Here is a 25,249-nt window from a genome sequence, read left to right as displayed (position 1 = left end):
CTACCACCTGGCTAAATTTTTTATTTCTTATATTAAATTGTTTTTCATTTCCTGCCTATACTATTCTGTTCTGGACTTGAAAGTGCAACTTTTTTCTTTCATATAATAGGTTTTATAGTTTTCTTCCTGATGTGCAATGTATTGCTAAGTCTGTTTGTTGGCATTTGCTTTCTGTCTCATGTTAGAGGCTTGAAGTTCCTTTTTGGGGCTTATTGCATAATGTAATGTGATAGAAGTCAGTTAAAATTTCTAAATTTAGATTAGATTTAAACTATTCTCTAGTTGATTTTGGGGTGTCAGTTTTGGTGAGCTCCTCGATGTCTTGGGTTTTGTTTTGGACAGACATTTATGCTTTCCCTTTTGTAAGTTTGTGCATATGTATTTATGCATACACGTATATGGTTGCATATTAACATAGACTGTATGTGGCGGCCAGATGGGTTTGGGTTAGATTAGCAGAGGTCAGTGTGGTCAATCACTTTTTCTTTCTTCTAATTTTTCTTTCTTTTTTTTTTGGTGAGCATCTCATCGAATCTGATGCTTTCCAGATCAATTCCACTAGCAGGCTACCAAGCCCAGGGGTCTTGTCTCTGCCTTCCAGCTCTTGGATTACAGGCCAATTTCCCAGCCTTGGGATTATAGACCCACCACTGCCTTACAAATTAGGTGCAGAGGACCAGATTTGTGGCAGTCATTTTACTGCCGTCTTCCCACAAAAGATCTCCATTTTTATGTACAGAGAATAAAATTCTGATTGATGTGGAAAAGGATTAAGACTCTCTTCATTCAGTCTCCACTGTCAGTTTTCAGTGGTGCTCTCTCTTCCCTCTCCCTCCCTCCCTCTCTCCCTCCCTCCTTCCCTCTCTTCCTCCCTCCCTCCCCCTTTGTAAGTGGTACACAAGCTCTCACAAAAACTACAGTGTTGCTGACTGTACTACTATCCTTTTAGTTGGGGATCTTATTTCAGACCTTGATAGGTTTGGGGAAAGGTAGTGCTCCTGGACTGTTTTTTGAGAAGGGCATCTAGAGTTCTTACCAATCCTCACAGCTTTGGCCATCTGTAGGGCCCCTCTACCATTTGTTTTTAACTTGTTGCCAAGTACATCTTGGAATATGTTTTCAGCCTTCCAGATCTTTCTAGCTGTCATCTTACTTTCATTTAAAGAAAAGAAATTATGCCTTGGAAAAAATATCACTACAGGCTAGGAATAAAGCTCAACAGTAGAGTACTTGCCTAACATGGACAAGCTAGGGGTTTGATGTCAAGTACAGAAAAACAAAAACAAAAACACCTAAAAAACCCAAACCAAAAATACCTCAAAAACAAAACAAACAAAAGTACCTAAAGCCAACCAAACTAAACCAAACCGGAAAAACTCCAACAATCAAACAACAAAACCCCCAATCTCCCCAAAACAAAACTCCTTCCTGTCTGTAATTAAGGGGATGGAATGAGAGGTGGAGAAGTAAGTTATCTTCAGTTTGTATTTTATTTATTTATTTTAAATTACAGATTTATTTTATTTTATGGGGTGGATCATGTGTTTCATTGCATGGGTATGTGGCACATTGAGGTATTTGAGGGAATTGATTCTTGCCATCCACCATGTGGGTCCCAGGGATTAAATTTAGGTTGTGGGGCCTGCTGGCAAAAGCTTTTACTCCAGGCTGCCTTGAGGGAAATAAATGCATGCCCTTTGAATTCAGGTCCGAGCAAGCTAGCCAGCTCAGCTCTGCAGTCTGTAGTTGCTGCAGGGGAGGGCCAGGGGGCCTCCAAAAAGGGGGACTGGTGAGAAAGTGGAATGGCAAGGCAGGCTGTTTAGAATTTCTTTAGGATTTTGGTCAGTAATGGAAGAAATAAAACAGTTACATTGTTGTAGTTAGAACCCAGAAGAGCTAGTGAAGAGGTGAAGATCTAGTTTGTATGTTAGAGTCCTTTTATGTCTTTTTAAAAGTAGTTTTTAATAATTTACACACATTATTTCACTAATGTAAATAAAAAATACAGTAGTTGACTCAAATAAATCTCCTCTCATTGCTACTTGTGTAATTCTTGCAAATTATTATATTTTCTGGATATAAAAGTTGGTGATTAACACTTGTTTTCAGGGATGTCTAGACTCTCAACATCATAATGACCATCATTTACAACTTCGTTAAACCATGTTCCTAGAGCAGAGCCCTCCTGACTGAGATGGCGGTTGGGACATGCCTGCATCACTGTCGTAATGAGATGACTGTGACAAGCATGCTACTTTCTCCTGTGAGAGATAAAATGTAAGATTGTCGGGAACTAGTTACCCAGTGTTAAAATTCCTTCCAAGTCATTTATTTTTACAAATAAATGATGTGGCTTTATAAATGATCTCATCTGAAATTTCCTAAAAGATTACTTGTGACATTAAGTCAAGCGATGTTAGACTAAGAAATAGTAATGAAATTTAAAAAGTAATTAGTTATATGGGAAAATGTCATAATGAAATGTTATATTCTAAGTAAGAAACAGGGTGCTGCACAAGCCTGACCTGAGCTCTGTCCCTGAAACCTACTTTGGAAGCAGTCCTCTGATACCCATGCACAAGCCATGGGCATGCGTATGTGCTCCTGCATGTGTATACACATAATAATAATAATTATAATAACAATAATAATACAGAGTTGAAACAATATAGGTGTTTTAGAACTCAGTTGTTCTATGCAGACAGTAGATGCTGTAGCCTCTCTCTGCACTAAAAATGGGAATGTGCTGTATAAACGGTATCTTTACCACATTCGACTCAGAACTGCAGTCTTTTTTTTTTAAATAAAATTTTAAAAGATTTTATTATATTTAAGTACACTGTAGCTGTCTTCAGACACACCAGAAGAGGGCATCAGATCTCATTACAGATGGTTGTGAATCACCATGTGGTTGCTGGGATTTGAACTCAGAACGTCTGGAAGAGCAGTCAGTGCTCTTAACCACTGAGCCTTCTCTCCAGCCCTGAACTGCAGTCTTATAGGAGAAAATTAAGAAGAAAAGTTAAGTTATAAGTGAAGGTTCACAAAATGCAGTTTTCTGAGTTTTTATTTCAGAAATAATAATGAGAATCTCAATGTACTGTGTGAGTCGAGATGGTTTTATGGTATTGAATGGAAAAACGATAGTCAAATGGAAGTCATATTAAGGTGCAGCTTCAGATCTTACATGGTATATGGAGAGGGAATGTTGAAGTGTGGTCAGTGCAGTGGAGGCAGGAAGTAGAGATTTCGAAGCCATTATCCCAGGTCTGGGTGATGGACACAGTAAGGAGAAGGGTGGGGGTAAGGAGAGGAGTTAGTGATAGTTCCAAATGGTAGGTCGTCTAGCTCCTCTGTTAACCCAGGACTTTGGAAAGCTGAGGCAGGAGGAATGCTTTAGGTTTTAGGCTAGTCTAGGCCTGAAGAGTGAGACTGTCTCAAACAAACAAAACCTGCTGAAATTATCTGTTGAGTTGGCTGTTTTTCTGGGACACGGAAAAAGTGTGAGCTGAGACAGCGGCCTGCCATTCTTGCTTTTATTAGGAGAAAACCACTGTCTAAAGCGGTTGGCTAAAGCTGTATGGCTGAGTATATTTCGGCTTTTATTAAAGTTTGACTGTTGATTAGTCTCTGAGCCTGTTTTGGAAATCACAGATTGGTGGTAAAGCCTGCCATTAGAATCAGTAAGAATGAGATAGTATATATGGTTTATATATATACAGGTTAGCTATATTTTGGTTATTTGTAATGTCTTACCTATTACATTTGCATCCCAGTTTTACAGTGAGCACATTTGTTCTGAACATTCGAAGTTTACTAAGACCTTGTTTTTATTGAGTAAAGTAAACCATCCTCAGCCACAATGTTCTAAGGCTGCTGTGGCTTGGCCAGGTTTGATATCACAAATACCTGTAATCCTAGCCTTCAGGGCATAGATGCAGGAGGATTGCAAGTTTGAGGGCAGCTTGTAAATGTACAGTGGATTCAGGGTTTTGCTTAGTGAGATTGTCTCAAAAATCATAAAGTAAGGGTTGGTGTCACACTGCAGTGACGGGAAGCATGGAGCATGCTCAAGGCCCAGGCTCGATCCCCAGACTGTAATTTGATATGGCTTGGATCATGTGTAACTTTTGTTTTCTGATAAGCTTTTAAGACAGTTTTCACAGACATTATCCAGTTGATCTCATGGAAAATTGAATGTCTCTCTCAAGACTGAGTAATTAAAATTTTATGTAATATAGCAAGTGTATACAGAAATAGAATGAGATAATGAAGCACGTGGTGAATTCTCTCTTTCGGACAGTTTTTTTGTCACCTCTCTTAGATCATAAACAGTTGTAATTAATACCACCATTTAGATAACACAACACAAGATAACTGAGCTTGACCACTGTATGACCAGGAACGGAGGAGGCTGGCTCCAGAGCTGGTGGGGCCTGCAGGCAGAACAGGCTTTTGTGTGCCTTGGGCCTCTGTCTGGCTAGGGGTGTTCTCAGACGTGGCTTGATAGACCTACTCACTTCAGATGAGGCCCGTCCCCTTCCCTGGGAGTCTGCGTCCTCGTTGGCCTTTTCCTAGTACCAAAGCATTGGGAGTTCTGTGTACCTGGGAGTGTGCTGTGACTTCCAGACTACAAAGAGATGTTTAATTTTATGAGACATTGCCAAAATATGCTCTGCTGCTACCTTACTTTTAAAGACTGTATCATTCTCATTAAAAAATGTGGTTGTAAACTCTAACCATTCTGCTAGATTGAGCACTTTTGAAGCTTAGATTTTGTCAGAACATTTTAATTAGCTTTTTAAAATTAAAATTAATGGGATCTAATGAGTATAGAGTTTAGACACATTTGACAGTCTTCCTGTGATGGCAGTGTTACATTAAAGGGAAAAAGGATAAAGAACAGAAAGAAGGGGGTCTTGAGTGGGGTTCGAGGGTTTGACTTTCTCCTCCCTTTTTTCTGGACTGAAATGGAGGCTGTCTTTCAGGCAATTCCCTGGTGTTTACTCTGTGATTTGGCTCTATCTCTGTTACCGCTAATACGTGGCCTGGATTTCAAGTTGTTTGGGATCGGAATGTGCCCAGACTCTGTATTGCAAGTCCGGATTCACAGGCACTTTGTTGCAAAACTGGCTTGCTGCCTTCTCCTTTCTTTTCCGTGTCCTAAGTGGCTGCATTGTTTGTTGCAGTATATGCATTAGCTATCTGTGTTCAGTTTCTTGCAGCCTGACAAAGTGGGAGGGGCTTTCTTTGATACATGGCTGAGTTTTCACTGTGTGAGTTCTTCAGTGCACATTGCAGCCATCTTAATTACACTTTTGTGCAACTGAGACTGTGCAGCTGTCTCAAAATGGCTGCTAACCCAATCTCTGTAGCTGCTTAGGCAGCAAGTATGCCTGCCAGTGAAGAGGTTTGTCACATGAACCAGGATCTGAGAGGTAAGAGCCAGGAAGCTTTTATCTTTAAACATTACAATTAGACAAACATTTGAACATGACCAGGTTTGAATAGGAAAGAGAATTCGCTTGTGAAAAAGTTGAAATATTTACTAAGACCTGTGAGCTTATATTAGAGAAACAGTATGTTGGGATGGGAGGTCAAAGGTTAAATTCCTGTGATTTCTCACCATTTTGTTGTCATTGCCAGAACATTTGATCACCACAGTAGTGCTTTTCTGACCCACATGGAATTTAATGCTCCTTGTGTATTTGGTAGTTAATTCATTAGATAGTTCTAGAAATTTAAACAGCATATTGAGTATTTTTTTTAAGAAGCTATAAATTAGCCCTGTTTTAAAAGATTCTAATTTTCTGACTTTTAAAATGCGGCATTGTATGGCAGTTTTATAAGTAGAATGGTAATTTCTACATAAACCATAGGAAAAAGTAATACTGTATTTTTATACTATATGCTCCAGTGCTTTCTCACATGCTGCTATTTACAGTAAATACATTTATTTATAGTGTCTTTTTCCTTAAGTTACTTTCTGTTTGAATTGAATTTAGATTTTAAATTTTAGAATACTTTTACATAAAGACCTATACTTTTTAAAAATCTAATGAAATCTGATACCTAGAGAACTAGAATAAATTTTGTTTTAGTAAGTGGCATTATTATGTATATTTAAAAATGTTAACACTTAAATTGTAAATTTGAAAAAGGTTTTTAGCCATTGTAAAACAGAAATGTTTGCTAAAATACTGTAATATACAATCTCAAGGTTACCTAGCAAATTGGGAGAATAATTTTTTTTTCTCTCCCTCCTTTCCTCTCTCTCACCCCCTCCCTTTCTTCCTGCCTCCTTCTCCCTCTCCCTTTCTTTTCTCCTTTTTTGAGTCGTGCTCTCAGGCCCGCTGTTGGTTGCACCTAACCTGCTAAGTAGGTGAGGCCTCCAGCCTCTGCCTCACCAGTACTTGGCTCACAGGCTCCTGTGCCGCTGTGCACTCCCCAAAGTGGGGATGAAATTCCACTCACATAATTCGGTAGAACAGTTGTATTTTAAGCAGTGCTTAAAGTTGTAGTAGTTACTAAATTATTTTCTGAATGCTGTCATATATTCCTATTTCTTTGTCAGTAGAGCAGCTTAAAAAGTTTTTGACTAATACAATTGAGAACAGATAGAGGAATTTTTATTTTTGTAACCTTCTATACTCCTGATTTTCGTTTTTCCCCTCTGTTTTTATTTTTATTTTCTAAAAACAGTGTCTTGTATAGCATAAATAATCTGGCCTTTGAACATTTTTTTCTGTGGCCTTGGCTGGCCTTGAACTTGTAATCTTCCTGCTTCAGCCTACCAGAATTAGAGGCAAGCACTACCATATCTGGCTCTAAAACAACTTCTAAAACAGTAAATTAATTTGTTGCCCCCCCCCCATTTTTTCCTGCAAATTAAATTTATAATTACGTGTGCCTGTATAAATTTGAATCATGAGCTTGTGACCCAAGGAAGGGAGGGAGAGAAGGAAAGAAATAGAAAGAAAAGTAAATTAGTCTCCCAACATAATAAAAAACTATACATGAAGTTTTATTTTGTACTTATTGTATAGTATGAATTCATACAATTTACTTGTCATAATTGTATTTAATAAATAAGGTACTGTATTTAGCAGAACTTTGAAATGAGATCACATATGACCTTTAGAATTTTATGTCAGTGTCCACATCTGGTTTACTTATTTGTAGAACTCAGCCTCTAAGGCATTGTTTGAAATTCTCCTAAAATGCATCTACTTTTATCTCTTCTTTGATTTTTCTCGAAGGCCTACATTGGAACATTAGAGCTGTTACTTAATGGTTTAATACTGCTGCCTTGTCATGAACTTTAATTATACTTGTCCTTACTCATAATTTTTAAATAAAATAATTAGTATTTTTGTAATTTAAACTCAAGTAACACTGAATTATTAATGATTTGAATGATAGTTTATATAAATCGTCCACGCATGTGCATTTGCCCACACAACACAAACAGCAAGGTGATCATCTGGGAGTGTGCTGTGCTTTCTGTAAGCTTGTGCTCAGCCGTGTGGCAGGAGCAGGGACTGGTTCCTGTCTCTGTTACTGTCCTTCTGTGTGAGCGGTTGGGATCCTGGTAGGATGGGGAAGGGGAGTGCATTTGATGAAGTGACATAAGACAGCTCTGGTTTTTAATGTGGAGGAAAACCACTGATAAGGTTGAAATAATTGAACAGTTTACATTTTTTTTTTGCCTTCTGTTGCTAAGTATACAATTTACTCTCATACTTTATAAGGTTGTCAGTTATGCATTAGAAAATTCTAAACTCTGGTTACTAATCCTAAACTTTAGGCTATGTTAAATTTTTTCATTGCCATTTCCCTTTTTTTTTTTTCAGCTTCTAAGCATAAAACAGACCTCGAGTTAGTTTTTACTGGTGGTAGATCTCATTTTCTGTGAAGTACAGGTCAGGCTTTATGCTGGATAATTGAGGGCATGCTCTGTATTCTGGGAACTGATGTCTCGAGGCCATATATTGTCCATTCTTCTTTTTCTCCTCTGTTGTCTACCCCATCTCATAAACTATTTAAAAAAATAGCACAAGTCTTAAAAGTAAATGTTGGGATGGGGGAAAGTCCATTGATGTACACAAATCCCCTTTTCTGACACTGATTGGCTTCCTGTCTCCTTAGCCTATTCCCCACCCCCCATGTCACATCCCTTGTCATGTGTGACTAGATCAGAGTGTCATGGAAAAGGATAGGGAGTTTCTCATATAATTCATGATGAAGTATATTCATAAGTGAATCCTGAATGTTGTTGTTACAGAATTGGAAGGGTAGCATAAATACTCAGCTGTAGTCTGGCTGAGTCTTCAAAATACATTGTTCAAAAAAAAAAAAAAAAAAAAAAAAACCTTCTCCAAGAGATGACTTGAATTCAGGGCCAAGGGTTTCCTATGCTTGGTGCAAATGAGGACCTTAAAAACAGTTCAGTAGCCACAAACTGGCAGCTGCTAGACTTATTTTTATCCTTTAACCACTGCCCATTTTTCTAGTTAATGTCTAACGTCAGGTTTGACTAAAAATCCACATCTCTTGCCTCTTGAAAGCTGCTGGATACGGATGGGGCAGCAGTAGGCCTCATTTTCTGCCCAGTCATCTGTACAAACCATGTCTATGTCCGTCCGTCTGTCATCTTCACGCTGACACTTCTGTCAGCTAGTTCCACTAGAATCCCTTTTGTACTCAATTAGTGGGAGTGTTGATGGCCTTAAATATCTAAAATACAGTTTCTAACCAGGAAGAAAATAAACACAAAATCTAGTTTACTATACCTAACTAACCTAACGAAGAGCCAACATGTAAACTAAGTATATTCTCTAGAAGATTTGGTACCTTAGGTAGCATTTCTTTCTCCCTCTCCTCCCCTCCCTCTCCTCCCCTTCCTCTTATATGTAAGCGCACTGTCACTGTCTTCAGACACACCATAAGAGGGCATCAGATCTCATTACAGACCTTTGTGAGCCACCATGTGGTCTCTGGGAATTGAACTCAGGACCTCTGGAAGAGCAGTCAGTGCCCTTAACCACTGAGCCATCTCTCCAGCCCGGTAGCATTTTTTTTAATTGAAACTATTTTGAGGTTTGTTTTTATTTTATATGTATAGGTGTTTTGTCTGTGTTTATATATCGTATGCGTGCAGTGCCCACAAAGGTCAGAAATGAACATTGGATCCCTTGAATCTGTAGTTAAAGATAGTCGTCAGCTTCCATGTGGGTGCTAGAAATTGAATCTGGGTCCTCAGAGAGCAGCCAGTGATATCCAATCTTGGTTTTTGTTTGTTTGTTTGTTTGTTTTTAAATGGTAGAGTACTATAGGGCCTAATAGATTTAGTAACATCAGCCTAAGATTCAAAGTGAGATTACACATTAGAAGTGTATAAAGGGACTGTGAGAGTTTCTTCTGTTACTGGTATCACTGTCTTAAAAACATTACTGGCTGTCAAGCAGTCTTGATGGTGATGTGGATGAAGAACAAATTAAATTGCATTCCGGAAGTACAGCTTGGTGGATATGTAAGTAAAGGAACACTTTCTCAAAAATCTCTGCCAAAACTGAACAACACATAATGAATTAAGGAACTTTTCTAAGTTAAATATGTTTTGATAAAATACTGCCATGCCTAATGCTATACTTCCCACATGTCACCTCTGAAACTGTAAGCAAGCCCCTAGTTAAATGCTTTGTTTTATAAGAATTGCTTTGGTCAATGATCTCTTCACAGCAATAGAAAAATGACTAATACAGAAGTTGGTATGGAGAGTGTGTGTGTGTGTGTGGGGGGGGGGGGCTGCTGTGACAGGCCTGACCATGCTGCTTGTTGAAGAAATATGGAAGACTTTGGGACTTTGGCTTAAGAAAGTACTTGAATGCTTTAAGTGGGGCTTAATGAGCCACTGCATGGAAGAAGACACACTCTCTCTCTCTCTCTCTCTCTTCCTCACACACACACAAACACAACAGATTTAAGAGGAGAACATTAGTAAGTGGTCTAGAGACCATCCTTGTGATATTTTAGCAAAGAATGTGGCTGCTTCCTGCCCTTTTCTGGAAAACCTGAGGATGAAGAATTTTGGCTTATTGGCCTTTGAAGAGGAGATTTCAAGACAGCCTAGTATTAGTGACTGTTGTGTGATTAGTAACGGCTCCTTATATACAGATCTATGTATAATGTGAAGGAACAAGCCGGACAGAGAGAAATACATACACAGTCTGTGGAGAAAAAGGAACACCGTGATGGGACTAAGTCTTATGCTCAAGGAGATAAGTTTAAAGAAAAACCTGTTGCTAAGTGGAGTAAAGGGAGTGGTGGCCTCAGGCTAGCATCCTGCCCAGCTCGCTTCCCAGCTTTTCAAAAGGAGTTTAAGAAAAGCTTCAGTGATGAAGTCAGAAAGCTGGTGTAAATGTTATTGAACAAGAATTGCCAAGTTCCAGCCCCAACAAGCAGCAGAACTTTTTGGCAGCTTCACCACATGGTTCTGGCATTAGAGTTAATGATACAAGAAAGGGTTTCAGAATCTACCTGTGCTGCTGAGGAAATCTGAAGTTGGGCATCTGTGAAGGGTGTCCTTGTATGGAGGCCTAGAGAGGACATTACATGAAGGTGTGAAGGTAAAGTGTGGATTGTTGGAGATCCAAAGATGCTGGAGATGCCAGTCAGCACACCTGCTAAGGAATGCTGCAGAGTCAGCAGCATTGAAAGGAGTTGGAAACAGAATTTGGAGTTTGCCCTGCTAGTTTTTGGTCATGATTTGTTCCAATATTTCCTTGTTATATTCTCTTTCCTCTCTTTGGAATGATAATGTATATATTCTGTGCCATTATGTTGGAAGTATGTGATCTGCTTTCTGATTTTGATTTTACAGGAGTTGAGGTTAAGAGAGTGCCATCAGTCTTAGAGACTTGACATTTATTTAACCAGTATTGGGACTGTGACAGACTTAAGGTGATTTTTGAAGTTGGATTGAATGCAATTTTGCATTATGATATGGCTAGAAGTCTGTCGGGGCAAAGGCCTGGAATGTGGTGAACTGAAGAATGGCCATGGGTTCAAGTATTTGAATGCTTAGTCACCACGGAGTAGCTCTGTTTGTATGTGTGGCATTGTTGGAGGAAGTGTGTCAAGAGGAGAGTGGGCTTTGAGGATTCAAAAGCTCATGGAAACTCTGTCTCTGTAGCTCTCCACTATTTCTCCAGCACCGTGCCTGCCATGTCTGCTGCTATTCTTCCCACCGTGGTGAGAATGAATTAAACCTCTGGAACTTTAGGCAAGTCCCCTAGATGCTTTGTCTTATTCATTGATTTGGTCATGGTGTCTGTCTTCACAGCAGTAGAACAGTGACTCAGACACTGTAAAGCCTTCTAAGCTCTCTTTAGTTCTTGAGGCTTTGTGATGAACAAGGTATTTAAGAAGCTGGTGTTCAGAGCTGTGTGTCCCCCTCTCCCCAATATTAAGTGTATGGTTGATTCTGAAGTTGCATTGCATATTGCTTTCATTTTGTCTGTTGGGGTGGAGTGGGCAGGGTGACAGATCTTGAGAGGACAGTGTGTTTGTTTCAGAAGAATTTATCATGTCCTTTCAGTTATGTCTCTAACAGGTAACATTTATAATGGTCTGCATAGCAGAATATTTCCATTTACTGTTTATACAACAACACTCTGAAAAGGCTTTATTTATTTTATGTATTAGTACACGGTTGCTGTCTTGAGACACACCAGAAAAGAACATCAGATCACACTGTAGATGGTTGTGAGCCACCATGTGGTTGCTGGGATTGAACTCAGGACCTCTGGAAGAACAGTCAGTGCTCTTAACCACTGAGCCATCTCTCCAGCCCCAACAATACTTCATTCATAGATTCTCATGATTATATAAAGGGTAACTTAAGCACATTAAAATAAGAATAAAACTAGAGACTGTGGTTACAGATGACTCCATAACTTAGGAGTGCTTGTTGCTCTTGCAGTTCCTGGCATCCACTTCAGGTGACTCACATGTCCCTTCACTCCAGTTCCAGAGAGATCTGACATGTCAGGCCTCTGTGTACAACTAGCATTTACACTGACCTACCCATATGCAAAAATACATACATACCGGTAATTTAAAATAATAAAAAAGGCCTGGAGAGCTTCCAGAGGTCCCGAGTTCAGTTCCCAGCAACCACATGTCACCTCACAACCATCTGTAATAATCCGACTCCTCTACAGCTATGGTGTACTCACATAAATAAAACAAAAATCTTTAAAAAATAATAATTAAAAATTGAAAAATAAAAATGTATTTTCAGGTTGTTTCTAGCATTTTAAGTACTTTTTATTTTATTAATTTGAATGTAGCACTAGTTTGTGGATTTGACTATAGTTTGGTCATTTGTACTTTTAAAGTGTGGGGTAAGTTCCAAGTAAATGGAGTTGTAGAGTTTATATATCAGTAAATCATAAAGTAGCTAGAAACAGTTTACACCAAGGAGCTCACAGTCATCGGTAGTGACTTGGTGCTTACCCATGAAGATCTGGCTGGGTGAAATGATAAATCAGCCACATAATTTTGACAGGAATTGTGGCACTGACATTTGTGATTCAATATGTCCTTGTTTTGGTAGGAAGAAAGAACATACTTTAGTAATATTAATTGGTGTTAGTAAATATGTTGAATTATTTGACCATCACAATAATGATACGTGAGTATGTGCATCTTTGGTGAATTGGCAATGTGTCTAGCAGCAAGTTTGCTTGCAGAAATTTATGTTATTCATTAATAAAACTTGAAAAATAGTTGTATATTAAAAGTGAAGATAGCCTTTATTTAATGAGTTATAACATGGTTTTAGTGGTTATACAATTAGAAAGTATTAATTTTTTTATATATATTTGTCTGTGACCAAGTAAGCTAAGGATTTAAAAATTTTGGGGGCAAATTAAATTTTTTGTGGCAGGAGTTGAGTTCCGGTTGTGTAAATGTTAGAAGTTGCTTTTGTTTTATTCCTGGGAATTGAATTCTAGTGGAAGCTAGCTAGATGGCTTCTGGAGCCAGCCAGTGCCTGCTGCTGAGGGTTTCTCCCCAGCAACAAAGACAGGGTGGGCTGCTGTATGTGAATTGTTGTTACTGGCGAAAGCTAGCTGGCACTGCAGTCTGCCTGTGCAGTGGCAGCACAGAACATGTGTCATGGACTTCCTCGGAACGTGGGAGAACTCAACCTTTGGGCTGACAGCAGACAGTGTCACAGTATCACAGCAGTAGTGTCACAGGAATGAGACCTCCAACACTGACAGTGGGTGACCATGGATGCCTGAGAGCAGCTGTGAGTGTTTTAAGACTGTGCCCACTGACCCATTAGCAGTAGGTGGGAGGTACTCAACTGCAAGCAGTAGCCACAGACCCCATAGGCCGGAATGCGAGTGGCACAGAGAATTTGGATTCTAGGCATCTTCACTGCAAACGGTACTTTGCCCTGTGAGCATCACTGATAGTTCGTTGAATGACAGCCTTTGGCTTTGTGGTTAGTTGGATATTGATGGGATGCTTGCTGCACAAACTACACAACAGATGTGAAGCAGGAAAGGAATCCCAACATGTGGCCAACTACTGTATTGTATTTCTGAGTTGTTTAAACTGAATATGAATCAAATAAATTTAAACTCTAGAATGCTAACCTACAAGTCTCATTAGATTTTAAAGTTTGCACTGACTGGCTTAAATGAAGAAGAGGAAATCTCTTTACAGTATCACGCTGCCCCCAGGTAAGAGATTCAGGTCCCTTTCTGTGACATCGCATCCTAGGTGTTCTGGCTGTCTCTCTGCCTTTGGGTGTTTTTTGTTTTTGTTTTTGTTTTTGTGTTTGTGTTTTTTGTTTGTTTTTTGCTTTTTAGCTATAGTAATGACAGGCTTGGTAGACTTGTTAATGTTAATATTCAGGAGATTTTGAGAGCCATATTTGGAATTTAATTTTTTAAAGAGATGCCATGGTGAAATTCACATTTGAAGTAAAATGAACTAATTAATAAATGAAATGAGCCTTATGTGAATTTACTCATATATAATCGATTCATATTACATATGAATCAGCCATTATAATTACAGTCTGTCACCATGTCCTCAGTTCCATCAACACCAGTATGAAGAGAAATGACATTCTCTACCTTACTTAACTCACTGTAAAGGGTTAGTGTACATTTAGCACAGAGGTCACCATGGTAGATCAGACTGCTTATGCATTCACATTTGACTTAAACAATAGCTGTTTATACAAAGTCACCAGCATCCAGTTTTTCATTCCACATTTGTAATAAATTTCCAAATATTAAAATTTATCACAATTTTACTATGCATTAAGACTTCCATGATACCTAATACTTTATTTCATAAGTTGACCAATGGTACTGTTGTATAACTGAAATATTACATCTTACGGAAATAAAAATATGAATGTATAATAGAGTGTATATATCATTACTATAAAGATAGAAAGGTGTATGTGAAGAGATGCACATGTGTTTATTAATGAATGTCATGCAGAGATGAGATGTTTTTAAGTTGGTGTAATTGTATTTGGGAAATAGGTGTACATAGGCTAGGGCATGAAGTGTGATGCCAAGGAAAATGCTCCAGTAGGTCAGGCGCCTTCATGTCTTCCTCTAGAAGATAAGCACTAGGCTTTTCCTGCAGCCTGTAAGTGTTACTAGGTGTGGTTTCCAGTTCTTTAGCTTCTGAAAGGTAACTGGTCACTCTTACTATGTGGTTATGTGTGTAAAGAGCCAGCCAGCTATGATGGAGTATTGCCATGTTTCACGCGTGTGGATGTATTAACTGTTGTCTTTTGACAGTTTTGCTCATTAATACTGTTTTAAATGTGTAAGTCTGTGAAGTACAGAAATGTATGTTTTTTTGTTTGTGTTTTAGCTCAGTCTTACTACGATTACAATAATAAAAAGCAGTTTTGAGTAAATTTGAGGTTAGATGGAAGGAAGGTTATAATTTTGTTAATGTTGAGGAACAAAGACATCTGAAACATTGGGAAATGTTCCCATGTATTTTGAGCCATTATATTTTAGGAAAATGTTGATATGGCCAGTGGAGTGGTATTTATATGAAAAGGAGAGAGTTATGAACTCAAACTAAGTAATTTATTGAATGCTGTTTAGAGTCATGCACATTAAGATAGAATTCTATGTGTAGATGAACCTAAGAGGAAATATGTAAGACAAGGTAAAAGCGCATGTAAAAGTGTCCAAGCTTTGTGATAGTGGAATCTGAGAGTGAGTGGTTCAGGCCTGTAATCTCAGCACACTAGATAGAAGTTAAGGCAGGAGGATTGTGCACAGGCTTCAAGCCAGCCTGGCCTAGAGAACAGGCTCTGTGGCAGCTTGGACCATCGAGTGAAACTCTGAATGAAGAAAAAGCCACACTGAGGACACGTTGGGAGATAAAAGTATGAGCTGTAGTTCTGTTTTCTCTACAGCAATACAGTTGTTTAGCACACCATAGAACCATAAAGTCTTGGAAATGAGCTAGGGCATACTGGAGGAGTTTGAACTGCCTGTATGGGCGTTGTTGCTAAGGTTCCTGATGGGATCCTCTTGTTGTGTGGCAGCGTTTTAATGGGCAACATGGTTAGAAGGTGAGGAAGCTGTTCCAGTTCTAGTCTGTTACTGTCGGGCATGGGGCAGGTTGATGGTCTTGATACAAAGTTGGCTTTTGTCATATCTCTTCAATTCCATCTGTTCCATGCCTGTGTTCTGGAAGTCATTAAGATAACTTGTATTTCTTGACTACATATTCTCCATTTTCTACAACTATTCTTCATACAACATGTTGTTCAAAGCATTTTTTTTAGGATGGGCATTCTCATTTTTAGTTTTCAGGTATTAATAGACTGTCTCTAATGCTTAGTCAGTCTGCTACCCTGAAACAGTAGGTACCCCTTCTCCTTGACTTGATATTTCTGTTCTGTGGTTTAACTTAGTTTTTGTAGTCATTTTATGCTGTTGAAGATTTTAAGTTTGGTTGTACATTTGTTTGTTGAGAGAGTGTGTATGTCATGGTGCTTGTATATAGGTCAGAGGACAAGTTTTAAGAGTCATTTTCCCCTCTGGGACTATATAGGTTTTGGGGATTAAACTCAGGTTATCAAATTATGAATGCCTTTTGCCTACTGAGATATCTTATCAGCCAGATCTTGAGTTTGTAATAAATTAAAAGTCTTCAGTTCTTTCTGGTACTCCATTGATGGTTTATAATTTACCTGAATGTTTGGAACACAGCAGATTTCCTAAGTTTGTGTCTTTCACATTTCTATTATTTTCTGCTTTCTTTGCCTTTTACTTGCTACATTTTCCTTTATCTTTTTATGGTTTGACAGCTGTACTTGAGTTTCTTTCATGTTTTCTGCTTTTGTTGTATTGAATTGACAGTATACCTTCCTGATTGTATTAGTGTTTTGGAGTTAGTACAGTTAAGCAGGCTAACTTGTTTGTATTAGTGAAATTAAGACTCCATTAAAAAAAAAACTGGCCTCATTAAATTGTGACATAGAATGCTTTATTAAGCCCACCAACACATCTGTCCATTCATCTATCCACCTACTCACCCACCAACCTATTTACTTACTTATCCATCCATCCATCCATCCATCCATCCATCCATCCATCCATCCATCCATCCATCATCTGTTTACTTATTCATCTGTCTGTCTATCTATCTGAATATTTATTTATTTTTAGACAAGGTCTTTATTTAGCCCTGGCTGGCCTGGAACTCAGATATCTGCTTGCCTCTGCCTCTGTGGTAGGATTAAATAAACCATTACCGACCTGGACTGTCAATTTTTACATGACTAGTTTTGCAGAATTACTTAGGATATATTCTTAGTGCTTTGCAGTTTCTTTGTTTGTTTGTTTGTTTTTACAAATTGCCTCCTTAATCCAAGTTTCATTCTTTCCTTTGTTTTAATAGATGATCTTCCTCTTAGCTTGCTGGTATATATGATTTTATTTGTGGGCTTTTTTGTTACTGAATTTATGAAAAATTTATTACCACACGTGCGCTCACTATTGATATTTATTGGTGTATTTATAAGAATTTTACATTTTGGCTGTTTTGGTATATGATTCTATATATTTCTATATTATTCTAGGTTGTTAATATGATTTGTTTTAGTTGCATCTGTAGATTTTAGGAAGAAGTGTATGTGAGCTTCTGAGCCCTGTTTTGTTTTGTGTGATATGAAGTCCATTAGTGTTTCAGATGTATACACTTGGAGTGAATCTCTTGGGTACATTACTTGCTTTTCACTTTGAATTTTTTAAAAATATGTTAGGTATAGCATTTATTTATATGCTTCTCTAATTTGGGGTCAGCATTTGGCTAGCATGTATTTTTGTTAGAGTCCTCATTTTCAGAGCTTTTATATTGCTTTATTATAAGATATGACTCTTAGGTGGAGTACCTATAGATGATTTTTTAAAAAATTATTTTTTACTAACTTGAAATTCAGTGTGTACTCTTTGACTCTTTATTTTTTGAGACAGAGTCCCTCATAGAACCTGAAACTCCCCAATCTGGCCAGTGAGCTCCAGGGACCCTTCTTTCACTGCCTCTCCAGATAGGCCTATAGATACATGCTGTGCCTGGCTTTCTGTGTACGTGCTGAGGATTTCAACTGTTTATCTGCATGCTTGTGGGGAAGTATTTTACAAAGTGTGGTCTTCTCAGTCTCAACATTCTGTTCATAAAGGTGGGGAAGTGGATACCCTATTAATTTGTCATTTGAAAGGTGGCCTACTGTCTTAGCTCATGTGTAGCGCCACCCTAACTACAGCCATAGGGAAGACAGTAAGTGGAATATGGTTAGATGGTCAAATATAGATTATTTAGTGTATTTTCACATGAAGATGCAAAGTGCCATATGTGGTCTGAGTGAATGTATGTTTATGTTCCCTCTTATCAAGTGAACTGCTTTTTTAACAGGCTTGGCATTTATCCTTCCATACATGGATAATATCACTTGGATGACCAAATGTGTTCAGAATTTTCTGTGTGTGTTTGACAATCTAATGTTATAAAAATGGGAAAATATTTATTGACTGCTTATGACATCAGAGAATTTGTGCAGAGACACTATGATAGGACCAGTATCATACGAGAGAATGTACGTACAAGGAAAGGACATAGCCAGCCAGGCAGGGTCAGTGCAAACATTCACAGGCAGGTCTCTTGCTTGATGAGTTACTTCTAACTTCTGCAGTGTATTTTTGACACAGTACTTTTCAGAAATTTTTTCATACCTTAAAAAATAATACATTTTAATTTCTGCTTAATGTTCTTTAGTTTGGATGCTCCATTATTTTTGAAAACTGTTTTCTTAGCGATATTTAAAAATCTTGTTTGCTATATTTATATTGCGTAGTTGTGTATTGTGTTGTTTATGTTCTTGTTTTTAAACAGTCTGGCATAAGCTGAGATAGAAAGGTCAGGCACCTGGGCGGGGCTGATGTCTGTTTGCTCTGACCAGTGCTTCTGATGAATTATTCTGACAGCGAGCGACATGATGTCTGTACATTAATGCCAATGAGAAAACGTTTCTTACTTGAATTTTTTTTTCTGAATCATTTGTAGCTATTCATGTTTTCCAAATAGCGCTCAGAATTTGTGTTTAATTTTCGTTTTATGCCTTTGCATTTTCCATGATTTTATATATAGGCTTTTGACCCTGTATTTCCGTCTACTCTTCGTTAGAAAGCTGTCTCATTGTTAATTTACATTATGAACAGTTCTACAGCATTCTTATTTTTAAACAATAATTTACTTTTTCATAAGCTTTTATATTTGATGAGGAAACATTTTCGATTTTTAAAATATTCCCTATTTTTATAAGCCACTATATTTTCACATATTAATCTTAACATTTTTGTTATAGTAAAAACATGTATGTAAATTTTTGGCTAGAATTTTCTTCTGACAAGCTTTGCCTAGGAAGAGTAATGTATTTTTCTGTATAAGTCTTCTTTCTGTCTTACATAGTTCCAGTATTTCATATAGTTTTAAAATTTACATAAATGTTTGTAGGTAGATTTTTCTTGATGTTCTGGATGGAACTTCAGGTTTTTCAGATTTTTGGTCAGGGTTTCTAGTATTGATATAGCACCATACTGTTCTGTACTGGCTCAAGTATGGAGATTTTTGATTGAAATGATCTTTGTTTGCTTAAGGACTGATCTTGACATTGCAAAGTTTTATTTTTTATCACTTTTAATGTGTATAAATGAATGAATATTGAAACACCCATTTCCATCCGAGTTTTATTCAGAAAGGCCAACTGGGCTTTGTAATTCATTGTTTTAGGTTATTAGTACATTTTTAAATTTTAAGTTATTACAGTTTTAAGATAGAAAAATAGTTTGGTTTAGTGTGCAAAAATCCTCTAGTAGTGTGTTTAGCATATAGAAATAGATTTCTCGTGAATGTAGTTGGTTCCTTCCAGTCCTTAAAGGTCTGATGTAACTGCAGTCCTGCGCATGCTCTTTCCTGTTTGCTCACCCAGGCTACATTGTTTGCTCATTAGAAGAGGGACTTCAGGATTGTAAGCCTTCTGAGGATTGTCAGGTTTTGGAAGTAGCTGAATAAGGTGCTGAGTGCTTGTCTTATTACAGTTTTTACTGTCTTGTCTTTGGATTTTTTTCTTTTTTCTTCTCTTTATTCCTCCTCATTGTTCTTCCTCTTATTCCTCTTCTCTTTCTGTTCTTCATCGTTTTTCTCCTCATCTCCTCCTTATCTGCTTCGTTGAATTCTGGAGGCTCTAGGCTCAGTTAAATCCTCTAATGTGGCAGACAGCCAGATCTCCAATAGGCCCAAACTGAGCATGCTGCTGTTGCTTAGCAACTACTTGTGAAGTCTTTGTCTCTGACTGAATTATAAATAGGGTTATGAGCAGAAGTGCAATTGAAAATGGGATTGGAAAGAAAGGCATACTCTTCTCATTTAAATTTGAGGGATTAAAAATTTTTTTAATGTAGTCTTAGAAATCTGGCTTATAAAATTTGAGCAAATCAGGAAGACAAAGACTTTATAAGTTTATATCTGTAGTTAAACATTAAAAATCTTTTTTAAAAATTATTTTTATTTGTGTGTGTGTATGTGTGTGTGTGTGTGTGTGTGTGTGTGTGTGTGTGTGTGTGCAGGTGTATGTGCATGCGACATACACTTATGCTTGTGAATGTCTTTGGCCCCCAGAGGAGGACTTTGATTCTGTGAAGCTGGAGTTGTGAGCCAACAGTCATAGGTGCTGGGAACCAAACTTGGGTCTTTTTTAAGAGCCACCAGACCAATTCCCTGAAGTCTATTCTTTTAAATGATTAAAGATACCTGTTTTATAATTGTTTGTTAGTGAGGGTGTATGCATGGGAGGATGCCTGCTGTCACAATAGTCCACTGGAGCCTCTGGATCTGGGATCACAAATTGCTTTGAGTTTCCTGATTGTGGGTGTGGTCAATGCTTGTTTTTCTCAAAGTAAAACTGACCAAATATAAGTAATAAGTTTACCCAGTACTACAGTAGAAGAAAATAGAACTCCTAAGGCCTATAGTCATATTAATGATCTAAATTTATCAAAGAAGACCTCCCATCACTAGTGCCTTATTAGCAAAATTTGATCACAAGTGAGGAATAAACCTAATTAATTGTAGCTCATTGCTTAATTCATATTGCTTTCTTGTGTGATGGTGATAATAGTTTATTGGCTCATGATTTAAAATTTTACTTTAATCCTTTCCATTAAGATGTAAATGTAGCTATATTCTGGGTCTGCAACAAATAAAAATAGAACATTAAGAAAAAGTCATCTTTTCAGTGCTAAAGTGAAATTCAAGTGTTTATCTTTACCTTTTCTCCCCCCTCTTTTTTTTTTTTTTTTTTTTTGGTCTTAGCTTGCCTCTTCTTTCTATCTGACAATTTTCATTATCTCTGTGTCCGCCCTCCTCCATGCCGAGGATTCAACACTAGGGCTTGTGCGCATGCTTGGTGAGCCCTCTTAATTTTGAGCCAAACCCCTTCTTTGATAGTTACTATTAGGTTACAGATCATTACGTTTAGAAAGGAAAATTCTTTCTGTAGTAAATTTGTAATTTATAGAGAAAAAGGCATATGCATGCTAAGAGCCATTAGGTTTCACGTTCAGAATGAAGAAATGTGTCTCACATCTAAACAACTGGAGATTTTTTTTTTTCTTTTTTGTTTGTTTTGAAACAGGGTTTCTCTGTGTAGCTCTGGCTGTTCTTGAACTCACTCTGTAGATAAGACTGGCAACTGAAGACATTTTAAACATGCGAACTGTGACATTGCCACTGTACTAGGAACCAATTAAAATATCACAAATGGAAATTTTGTACAGATTTTTTATGTTCCGATATATTATGTTTGACAAATTTTTCCACGGTGATACTAATTAACTTTTGATAAAATAATTGATGTCTAGTGTGAATAAGGCACGCTATTATTAATTTATGTTTTAAAAAATGAATATGGAAACCCTTTATTTAGAGGTCTGCTTTATTAAGTTGTAATTTTAGTACACAGCAAACAGGCTTTTGAAATCAATAAAAAGTGGTAGAAAAATGTTATGTTGTTCAGATACTTGGATTTTTCTTTTTCTTGAAAGCCTGGAATTTGTTAGAACTGGGATTCAACAGCCTCTTTGTTCTCCCGGAAAAGGGAAAACACGGGTGTGAGTGCACTCGTACACAGAAGAACAGACAATGGAATGTTACTTGGAACTGATCCATTTATTTAATGGAACATTATTATTATTATTATTATTATTGTTATTTTTGTAATTGGAATCTAATTGAAAGTGTCAGATTAGTGTTAGGTGTTATAAAATGCAAGACTATATCTCTCCAAGAAATGAGGTTTTCCAACCAGGAAGTTTTGCTGTTAGGCTCACATCTGTTTTAGGAATTAGGCTTGCATATTGTTTCTATTTTTAGACTGTTGCCAGGTGGATTTAAATTTTCTCCTCTTATGGTTGCCCAAGTTCTAACTTCCTGATTGGTTACATGACTCTGCTTTCATTAGCCAACCACAGTGACTATGCAAATTGTATTTCAGTTTCTGTTTCTGTCAAAGAGCTGCTAAGATGGCTGCAAGGGGCTTCTTTGGGGTATGTTTGTCATTTCAAGGAGGGTTTTCATCAGCATTTAGTAATAAGTGTAGATTTCTCCTAAAGAGATATTTTGTTTTTGAAAAAAAAAATCACACCGTCCATGCAAACTTCTATAAGGTTGAAAACGCCTCTGTTAGATCTGATTTTAATGGTGTTATACTTTGATACTTAGACAGTGTGTGAGTGGTACATTTTATTACTTACATGTAAATGTGTGAGCATGCTAGCTTAGAAACTGTTAGAATGTTCTAGACTACTACCTTTGCTTTCTAAAACAACAAATACTTTATTTAAAAAATTATTTATTGGTCTCAGCACATATATGTAGGGTTTATTCTTTAGTCAGTATTTATTACATAGTCTGAACTATATAGTGTGTGTTCATTATTATAATATTTAGGACACTCTAATTTTCATTTTATTATAAATGGTTTTAGAAGCATATCATGGCATTGGCATTTAAGATGTTTTCTGAATGAAAGTATGCCTACACTAAAAATCTTTCTGGAGCTATAAGGAGATAAGCTAAAGTGCTTTGTTAAACAATACAAATGTAGGTGTTAAAATCTAATAATGTTTATTTTTAAATTATACCTTTAAAATAGTGGCAGAAATAGGAAATGGTAGCAAGATATTTAAGAATACTGGTAAAATGTGATGAAGCCGCAAGTTCAGGAAATTAAGTGAATATATCTCATGAAACTTGTCAGGTTTCCTTACATGTTAAGTTTTGACTAGACTCAGAAAACATTTGTTTCATTTCAGACTTTCTGGTTGTCCTGGAAAAAATAATTAATTGTATTTTTCATTAGTAGAAGATTGTTAGATGGTAATTATCAGTGCTGCATGCTTTGATAGTTTATAGAGTGTTTAATGCATGGTGCTATTGTCTTTTGAAATAAACATGTTATAGAATCTTGTCCTATTTAGAATAAGGAAGAAGAGTAAGAGGCTTTTTTTTTTTTTACTATCTAGAGAAAATTTTGATAATATTTACATGTACTATCTTTGTCAAAAGCAGAAATCACAGCAAATACTTAAGCACCTGGAATTTTTTAACTCCCTAAAATAAAGTATGAACTAACATCTAGTTTCTTGATAGTTTTTTCTTCTTCCAGGTTTATTGTATTTATATGTGTGTTTGCCTGTATACACACACACACAGAGACACACACAGACACACACACACACACACACACACACACACACACACCGTGTATCCCATGTATGCCTGGGGCCCAGAGATGCCAAATTTTGAGCCACCGTAGTGCTGGGTGCTGGGAACTGTAACCTGGTCCTCTTGAAGAGCAACCAGTGTTAAGCCATCTCTTCCAGCCCTGGTGGTGGGCTTTTCTTGTTTTGTTTTAATTTTAATGTTAAAAACAAAAAAAAAAAAAAAAAAAAAAAAAGATCTAATTAAAGAGGTCAGGCTAAAGTCACAGAAAAATAATGGATTTTAAATAAAAAAAGACATCATCTTGGTTTTTGAGATACTTTTTTTCTTGTCTCAAGTTTATTTGTAAAAACAGAATAGGACACTGGTCATCTGCAATAGTGTGTAGCTGGGTGTGTCACCGCAGTCTGTCTTCACATTGGCAGGAGCCTTCTCTATGGAGCCTTCACAGGGACATGGGCACCTTTGGGATCCTGGGCCTTAGTTGGAGCTTTGGCCTCTGCTTTGGTTTGAACCTTGGGCTTTAGTTGGCAGAGCCTACAACCCTTGGGCATATAGCTTTGAATCCTCTTCCCAAGCTTGGGGTGAGTGATGAAAGCCAGATTGGCTGAGTTTTCGGCTGGGGCCCTTTGTGCACATGTGTTTACTTACTGCCTTTGCATCTTCTTCAGGTCTTTCTTGTGCTTCTTGGCAAAGGGCAAGTTCCACAGGAACTTGGGGTCAACCCCCTTAAGAGATTCGTATCTTTGTGATGGGGGTTTCTTGATGCCATTTCTGTGCCATTTGAGGGGACTGGTTGGTTGTGTGTAGTGTGGTTCTTGGCCTTGGCCATATCTGCACGGTAACCGGCGGCTCCCACAGCGGCTGGGACTGGAAGAAAGAATGAGATTTAAGTTTTGATTTGTTATATACTAACTGGGATAAGGTCAAAGTGATGATTCATCATCGTATTATCAGATTAATGGTAGTAAACAGTGAGCAAGGTTGTTATTGTATAACTGATTATTTTTTATGGCCCCATTTTCATGAATAAATATTGCAAACTCCTAAGCAATGCAAAACTTAGAGCCATCAACTGAGAAATGAGGGTTTGTTTGTTTCCAAGTTTTATATTACTTCTCCATCCACCCATTCATCCACTGTCCATCTGTCTAGCCATCTGTTTATTTGGTGTGTGGCTGGGGGTTCATGTGTGCCTTGGAGCTCAGAGGACAGTTTGTGAGAATTCTCTCTTCTTCCACTCTGTGTTCCAGGGCCACATTCAGGTCATGAAGATGCTGTTGCTGAAGGTCAGGTCATCATGGTTCCGAACAGACTCTTACTGGCAAATAGATTAGGGATCATGGGTAATGAGTAAAATGCCGTTCAGGGGTCTATTATTAGTGTCAGGCTTGTTGAGTTGATTTTGTTAAACCATCTAAGGAAAAAAATTAAGCAGAACATTTTCACTGGCTGGAGAGGTGGCTCAGTGGTTAAGAACAGTTACTAGCAGCCTTAACTCAGGCTCCAAGGCATTTGATGCCCTCTCTGGCTGCTGATGGCACTTGCACACATGTGATAAACATTCACATAGATAAAATAACAAATAAATCCTAAAAAACCCAGGATTTTCAGCATCTGTTTTATTCAGAAAAATATTACTGATGTTTCTCCCAATATGAACATAATTTAAAGTGTTTGTCAAAAATCCGTGCTGTGTTTACTTACAGATTTTGCTTTATATTCCAAGTTTTTTGTGTGAGTTGTATTTTTATGTATTCCTTATTAGAGATATTAATTTAAATTAGCATGGTGGTTGTGTGTGTCTTAATCTTAGTAATTATTAAACTGTACAGACCCTAGTTTAAATAATAAAATGGGGGGGGACTTCTCAAACAAAAACTAAACAGTACTATAGATACCT

The 25,249-nt window shown here is 37.4% G+C and overlaps 1 protein-coding gene across 3 annotated transcripts in view; it reads left to right on the top strand.

Annotated features, from left to right (window-relative positions):
* The window catches only part of ATF7IP (activating transcription factor 7 interacting protein), an 80,106-nt gene that overhangs the window by 8,349 nt on the left and 46,508 nt on the right, over positions 1–25,249 (top strand). Inside the window, exon 1 of one of the 3 annotated variants that reach the window (XM_080913983.1) lies at positions 5,368–5,438. The exons of the other annotated variants lie outside the window; for them this stretch is intronic. The gene's annotated coding sequence lies outside the window, so the exon portion shown is untranslated. Of the gene's footprint in view, positions 1–5,367; positions 5,439–25,249 lie in introns of those variants that run through there. 3 annotated transcript variants of the gene reach the window in all.

This window comes from Micromys minutus (assembly GCF_963924665.1).
Source record: "Micromys minutus genome assembly, chromosome: 3".
Classification (NCBI taxonomy): Eukaryota; Metazoa; Chordata; class Mammalia; order Rodentia; family Muridae; genus Micromys; species Micromys minutus.
The sequence above is the reverse complement of the archived record's forward strand: the minus strand, read 5'-3'. Positions and strand labels throughout refer to the sequence as shown.